The sequence below is a fragment of the Cynoglossus semilaevis genome, chromosome 2 (assembly GCF_000523025.1).
Source record: "Cynoglossus semilaevis isolate Cse_v1.0 chromosome 2, Cse_v1.0, whole genome shotgun sequence".
NCBI classification, from domain to species: domain Eukaryota; kingdom Metazoa; phylum Chordata; class Actinopteri; order Pleuronectiformes; family Cynoglossidae; genus Cynoglossus; species Cynoglossus semilaevis.
In genome coordinates, this window is record NC_024308.1 from 12,191,427 (window position 1) to 12,199,559 (window position 8,133).

Below are 8,133 nucleotides of genomic sequence, written 5' to 3' on the forward strand. Positions count from 1 at the left end.
CGTGGCACAGCTTGACACACATGCACACCCTGATTTCAGTCTGTCAGAAGCAAATGGAGGGTGAGGTGAGCTGAGCAGAAGGTGCGACGTTAGCAAAGATGAGGCGAGTGCACATCATCGTTGAGTTTCTCACACTCCAGCCCAGCGGGCATCCGTTCTTTTACACCTGACTCTTTAAATAAAATGCTTCACTTTGCATAACAACTATGGTTAAATATGTGAAACACAAAGGCAAATCTTAAACATTTTCATTTCAATGAAACGTTTTTGCCAAAAGAAAAATTAAGATCTGACTTATTTTCCTTACTTCCCCTTACTAAATTTCCTTGCAAGACATTTCTTATTCTTTACACCCTGCCCCCATTTTGTTTTTGTGCAATGTGGCATAGTTCCTCTTGACAGAGGTGTTGAGTTACACATGATTGTGTGAGTGTGCACTTCTCTTTTTTCACTGTTGAGAAAGTTGATAATTAATCTTTATAACTATATGAGGAAGGGAGATCAGTCGATCATTCAATGTAAGAGTTTGTTTAGCTTTATTTGAAAAATGGTCTCCGGTGAGTGTAGCGCCTCGTCCCAACCCCTAGGTAGGCACAGTATGTTTGTTCCACTGTGTATTTGGTCTTTATTTTTCATCATGCTTGTGATTCTGTCTGTAGTCTCTGTGATTCTTAATCACAAAAAACCTCAAATGTTGCATATAAAATCGTTAACAGTACTGCAAGTTTGTACTAATCTGTCATTTATTAAATATATTATTAATTATTTCGACATTTTATTTACTTGTACAATTAAACTTATTACAATTATGTATATTACTTATACATATATTTGTCTATTCTTGCAGAAAACAAAATTGTCCACAAACAATTTTGTTATAGGTTCCACTCGTCCCTTGGCAGTAGGTGACATTCTCAGTGTTCAAATTACACACACATTCTTCGCCCACAGTCGCCACAATTTGCTGAGTCGGACAAAAACAGATTCCAATGCTCAGACATAAACAGGAACTTCCAGCACTTCCTGCTTGGGCAACAAAAAGGAAGATTTTGATCAAAGGCAGAGACAAAGTTTCTTCCTGAGCTCTGCAAGTCGCTGAAAGTGCTGACATTCCGTCCAGAGCAGTTGTAGCGACTCCAACCAAGTACAATAACTTCAAACAGTAGAGTTCAGTACGATCATGACGCACACGCTGCAACGCGTGAAGACAGGCTTACAGGCTTAAAACTAGCGAGGCTTGAACTTGGCTAAATGGACATGGTCTTTATCGTGGGGGAGATCATGTGTCACAGGATCTCTGTCAGCGTTTCAACTTATTGGACGTCTCAGTGCCGTCCTCATGAAAGAACATGAATAAAGAGGATGGATGAAAAGCTTCTTCTGAGAACTCCAATTAAAATAAGTGTCTGTGAAAACCTGCTCCGGCCGTCTTATCACGTCTGATTCATTAAAAGAAACAGATCGGCTCACCATTCCTTTTAACTTCAGCCCCATTAAAGCTGAAGTTTTTGTGTATTTTTTTCTTCTGCTCACTTGCCTTTACCCACAAACTCTACCCAATTGGGGAGGGGTCCAGGCGGCATCCGTCTTCATTTTTCAGTTGAAAAACTCTATACCCTTTGCTTCTGCTGGCGTAGCCTAGTCAGAAAGACTGATTTATTGCAGCCTTTAGGTGACACTGGTGGCCCAAACTTGGGCCACGGACCTATGGTTAAGAATCACTGTTGTACAACATGTCAAGAGTTTCATAGTGTGAAACTATAGTGAAGTCGATTTCCTCATTCCATTTGACAGTTGTTGGGCCTGTAAATGCATCACCAACAATTGGATTTAAAATTCTAAATCATTTTTATCTTCTGCACCACTTTTATCAAATGTTATTAAGTTTACACACTTAAGGTCTTTAAAAAATATTCAGTGCTGTTGATATCTGCCACTCAGTCAATCACACATAACAGAATCTCAGGTGCTGGGGAGTTCTGTTCGCTGTGAAAGTGTCTAGAAGTTGTGTTCATTGACTCAGCCCATTGTTGCATCTGGGAAAGAAATTTTGAAAAATAGTCCCACTCCACCCTCCACCCACTTCCTCAGCTAGCTTCATTTCCTTTCTGATGTTTTTCTCTGTATGGAAAAGAGACAATGAATACACTTGGTATCTTTGAAGAAAATGTGCGGGGAGATTGCACGGACTTCATCCTGTTCAGCATGAGTGGTTGCTTTCACTTCTGTGTGCTGCTGAGCAAACACAGCCAGGAAATGATGCACATTTACAATGTCTCTGTACTTTTTTATGAGTGAATAGAGATTGAAAAACATCTAAGTATCTGATCGCTGTCTGCAAAACCAGTCGCAATAAACGCTTTATGCCACACACAGTCAGGGATTACAATAAACGGTGTAATAACAATTTACAGACTGTGTCCATTTATGGAAGCAGTGACATGTAGTAAGAGCTGCCGCCCTCCAGGGGAAGTAGGATCGTCTTTTGACAGAACATTCTGTTGTACATTAACTTTGATGGGTCAGATGAGTTCATGACTTCTTGTGTGTTGGTGCGCTTGCTTTTACACTTACAACAATGAAATATTCTTTATGACGTGATATTATGTGGACATAAAAAAAAATCAGTTCTTTATTTGTTCCACAATGGGGAAATTTACAGCATGAGTCTTTGTGAAAGAAAATTTGACGCAACAACAGGAAGTGTTGAACTGCTCAAACAAACGTCACTTGTTTTGTGTTTTCAGCCATGGGTTGCTTTTTTGTTTGCACTGATAAATTAAATGGCCTTTATGATTCATAAACCTGACTGTATATACAGTACAATAAAGGCTGATGGTTCTAACAGCTACACAATTTGTAGAAATAATTTTACAATATAAAAGAATATTTCTATATTTAGCGCATGTTTATATAAGCAGCACAAAATACTCTGTGGAATTTCTCTGCATCCACCCCTGCAATTGTATTCATCCAAAACCATTCAGTCCTTGTAGGAGGAGGTAAAAAAAAAAGAAAAAAGGAAACTCATGCATGGAAAAGCACGCATTTGTATTGAAACACCATAGATTTCAAAATTGTTGAACTGGATTTTAATCCTTTATGTGGTGTTTGCAAATAAAGCCATGAATCTGCCAGTGGAGCAGCATCACACTGTGACTTTAGATAAGTCACAGTGAGGAAGTTGGGTGCACTGGGGGTCCATGATGGAAGCAGCTATTACAAGCAGATTTTTGCCTCACCTGCTACAGCTGGCTCTGCAGCTCGTGGCCGGTCCGACTGATTAGATGAAGCAGCTCCGTTTATCCCATCTACTCCCTCAACCCTGACCAGGAAGCTCCAGCAGGCTGTTTACACTCCTGCCAAAACACATCCTGCAGTCAATGAAGCCACCAAGCAGACGGGAGTGCAGATGCACTTCATTCTCCCTTCAGGTGTCAACACAGACTTTGAGTTCATCTAAGGATATGAGAGTGGAATGAGAAGGAAAGGAAAGAGCAGGAAAGATAAAAAAAAGAAGAAGAACCAACAACAAGGGAGAACAATGCATGAGGTCAGGGCTGCCATTTTATTTGTGCTGCCCCTGGGCCTGCTGTCTCCAAAATGTTGCATTCAAAACAAACATGAGTAACTAATTGTACATTTCAAATGCAAAGTCTGCCTGCAGGGTGGTTTGGCAGGACGGCGTGTAAAAGGATTTACGTCTCCACAGAGAGGAGCCAAACGCATGTGCGTGCCAGACTGAGGGCCTCTTCTGAGAGGCGAAAACAAAACAAACCAAATGAGAAGAATTATGTTCTTCTCTCTAAGGCAATGCTGGGTTTGATAAGGGCTAAGTGGCGCTGCTGTGAGCATCAACCCCATGTTCAGCATTCCCTAATTCTTCCTTGAGATTCCCTCGCCAAACAGTGGGGACAAATCGGAACAGCATGCTGTGAGCACGCACCAAGCTCCAAATGCTTTCCTCAGTTGTGCTACCAATGTTCAGTTGGGTCGACTGTGAGATTACAATGCTTCCGTTGCATGTTCTGTGCACTTGGCGTGTATTTTCTTATATGTTTGTCACATTAGTGCAGCGTTGAGAGATGGTAGAATTGCCTAAAGTCATCTGTGGAGTAGGAGGTGAAGACAATGCTGTGCTGTGTTGGTGGGATGGAAACTGGAAAATGTGGACTGAGTGAATTTATCTGAGAGTCTGCTCCATTAGTTTGGTTTTCTAATACAACAAAATTTATTTGAATTGTTTCTCTGTGCAAGATGATTAGTGATGACTGGATGAAGGACCTGTGCCTCAGTAGAGACATATACCAGTCTGTGGCCAATCTGCAGCTGCTGGCCGCCTTGACTTCATGGCTTTCCAGGGTACTGTAGTGTAGAGCTCAGCTCTCCTGGGGAGCTGTACACCTACTGTAAACACAATATTTTAAAAGGTGCATAGATCCAGATTTCATGCAGGAGACAGTGTTTTTAATTAAAATGTGTCATTTTTATAAGCTCTGCTGACTTTCTGTTGGCTGGCTGTGGCAACTATGCAGTTAATATAATTACATCTATTTCATCATTCTTTTGATTTATTTTTATCAAATGCTTTTTGCACCGTCACCATTTCATTAGCAATAGCTTATTCCAAATGTTGTGTTTGCTTTGAAATCAGAACTTCAAAATATCTGCAGAATTAAGAGCTTTAGGGATTTTAAAACCAAAAGAAAAAAGTAAATACGCTCTCAAGGCTGCATCATAAAAGCAGCATTACCATGTGGATAAAATGCACAGGCACTCACTGAGCACATGCTCGGAATCAAATATATCCAGAGGCAAAGAATGAAGCGTGTGTGCGTCTGTCTCGTGTTTGCTAAAAATAAACGTATAAAATAAACAGTATGCAGGTAAAGTGACGGTATTAAGAGTGTTACGTATGGAAAGCAGATGGTGTATTTCTCTGGTGTGAGTAGGATATAATGAAGCAGCCTCAGGGCAAATACCCAAGATATAGGGGGGATGTGACAGCAGATACTCATGAAGAGGCTCTACACATGAAGTAAATGGTACACATATCTTCAACTACTGTGAAGCCTATTGGTATTTGTTGGTAAGTATTTATCTGACCTACTTCATAAAGTTTTATAGTAAAAAATAGTGTGTACACACACTTCACTCTCTAATCCCTTAGGTGTACAATCAAGTGTGGACACTATATAGTGTACTACAGTATAACTGCATGCCACATGATGATTAATGCCACCTTTATTTTTGCATAACAGCCCCACTTAAGGTTGCATAAAGAAATGTGCACCAGAGTAAAAACAACAAAATACAATATATTACATGTAAAAAATAAAGTAAAATAAAATAAAATAAATAAGTAAGTGAAATTATTCAGAATCTGCCACAGGTCATAGACTGTATAATGAATGATGCTGCTCTCTCCATCATTTATTAACATTGCAGACATGACCAGACGTGCAGGAGGTCTAAAGGTGGAAGGAGGTGCCATTGGTTCTGCTGCATGTGTACTATGTTCCCTATGGATACAGTAAATATAGCTATTACATCATTTAATTGAGCAAATGTACATTTAATGTATTGAAGGTCTGGACTGGGGAAACTGACAGACACTGAAATGTTTGGATTCTAACTTGAGTTGCTGCTGTTTAATGTTTCATGCAGCTCATTAACTGAGTTCCATTGACTGTGGAGGAGGAATTAATTTGAGGATGGACGTCAAGGATGACCCGCCCCGGCGCTATTTCTTATTCCCATGGTGCATTTCCTTCTTAGTCCATAGTTGTTGAATTGTTGAAAGAGCTGCTAGGCTAGGTCAAAAGGTCCCAAAGAAAAAAATAAATAAAAATGATGATGTAAGCATTTGCTGTTCGCTGGAGATTGGGGATTTTTTGTGATAGGATAGCCACAGGTGTGGATTGAAAAGTTATTCTACGCTTTCCTTTGGTATGTTGCTAGAATGTTGCAGTGGTATCTCATGTGGTCACTTGGTGTATCAACTCAAGACTGTATACAGTACACAAATGACAGACCAGCAGTACTGTGGCTACCATCCAACGACATTGACAACTCTGGCTTTATGTTCTTTTCTTTGCTCAAAGAAAAACTTTAAATATTCACAAAAGTGTTCCCAGATATAAATCAGGTGAGAAGGAACGTCTTTTTCATGTAGATGAGGTCATTTTCCAAATCAGTAGAGCATATCTGTTCTGCCTTGCGGGTTTCATTTATGGATTATGAATGGCTATGCTAATTTCTTAAATGTAATTAATGCTTTTAATTAAGCTTTAAATCTGGGGCCCACAAGTTAGAGAAGTATGACACCATCTAACACTTTTATACACAATACTCAAGTCTATATTAGATTTTAATTTTATTCTATAAGGACCACGTCAACCACGGACAAAACGTTGCTTCTGATTGGATAACTGGACTATAGTTTGGTATTCTGCCACCTTGCCAGGTCTTCTTACAATCTATTTTAATTGGTCAATAGAACCCCTCTGAGCCAGATGAAATGATCGTGTAAGAAAATTGCTGTTAGCTAAATACTGGACGCAGTATACTGTATACTGTAGGTATACCTATTACTTTGTATGTGTTTAATATATCTTCAATCTGTCCCGAGTTGCTTTTGTGCCTCAGCTGTTGTGTCTACATCAGTAGTCAGGCTGTTGGTGCAGGACAAGGAACACAGATGTTGATGTTTATGGTGACTGTTCTGAAGTGAAGCTAAAAATTTGAAGAAAAAATGTCTTTATTCTCTTTTATTTTTCATCCTTTTGTGTCACAATACAATTAGTACCAGTACTTTCATTTGTGTACTTTTTGAGTACCATCACCAATACTTTGTTAGTAGTGGTCCTTATAATATACAATAATCTGAAAAGCAGTGTAATATATGTGTCACAGCTCTGTGGGTAATTTGGCCTCGTGCAGTGAGTGTGTATTGGAGTTCAACCCATAACCATGACAGAAATATATTTAAATTTTTAAACTCTGAAGCTTTGAACACCTTCAAATATTATTAATTTTGGAAGCGATGCGTGGAGCTCTTCACCTGCAGCTCTAAGCAACTTTTCTCCCGGTGTGAATCATATCTTTTATATCCGTCCCATGAAGGATGCAGTCAGCAGTTTGACACTTGTCATGAGGTGAAGTCATGGCCACGGCAAATTTGCTGCGTCCCCCTTTTCTAGACTATTACCTTCCTTCTCCCTAAGACTCACTGCGGCCCATTTGTCTGTGGTGAGTTTTTTTTTTTTTTCCGGTAAGAGTTTTCTTTAAGATGTAGTGTTGAGGCTGCTCATGTGTGAATACACCTCTGACAGAAGTAACAATTCAGGGACTTTTGAAAACCGGCCCATAAACAACAGTGGAGGGCAAAAGATGCTTACAGAGGCAGTAAGAGTGGATCGCAGTGAAGCACAAGTGTTGCTGCAGGAGCCGGCGGTCCATTCAGGAGACGACCGGGGCTTTATGTTGATTCATCACTCTATTAGACCTCGTGACAGCGATAAGGACCAGCATGTTTCAAAGTGATAGCTGACCTCTGCGTTTTACCCCATCCCACCGCCATCACACCCGCAGCGGACACCGTTTCTCAGACACGCTCAGTCTCACACACACACACACACACACACACAAACAGGAGGTTAAAACTCGGTTAAGCAAACTCTTAAAACCAACACAAATTTGAAAAGGACACAGTGTTGGAGAGAGAGACACACACACACATACCAGCGTGGCAGAGCGACCACGCTGGTAAAAAAAGATACCGTTGTTATTATTAGCATTCACCTTGTCTGATTTACAATAATAGGATGAGAACTGAGAAATGAATCATAGGTTCTAATGTAAAATATCAAAAAAACATCATTTGAACTTTATTGATCCCACACTTGGCTGCCTCTTAGAGACGCAGTGTATGTGGTTCCTGTGGCAATCGAACCCAGTAAAATGAATATTAAGGACTTCTATTGGGACGTGCTTTGATCGTAATCAAATTACATATACTGTATATCTATTCACATACCCTATGTATGTGTGTATATATATATGTATATATATATATATATATACAGTACATATATGCACACACACACAAACATATATATATTTATATATATA

The 8,133-nt window shown here is 39.7% G+C and overlaps 1 protein-coding gene across 1 annotated transcript in view; it reads left to right on the forward strand.

The window, feature by feature from the left end:
• Positions 1-521: 521 nt before the first annotated feature.
• The window catches only part of b3galt2 (UDP-Gal:betaGlcNAc beta 1,3-galactosyltransferase, polypeptide 2), a 27,861-nt gene continuing 20,249 nt past the window's right edge, over positions 522-8,133 (forward strand). The window contains exon 1 of the mRNA XM_025054086.1: positions 522-587. The gene's annotated coding sequence lies outside the window, so the exon portion shown is untranslated. The remainder of the gene's footprint in view (positions 588-8,133) is intronic.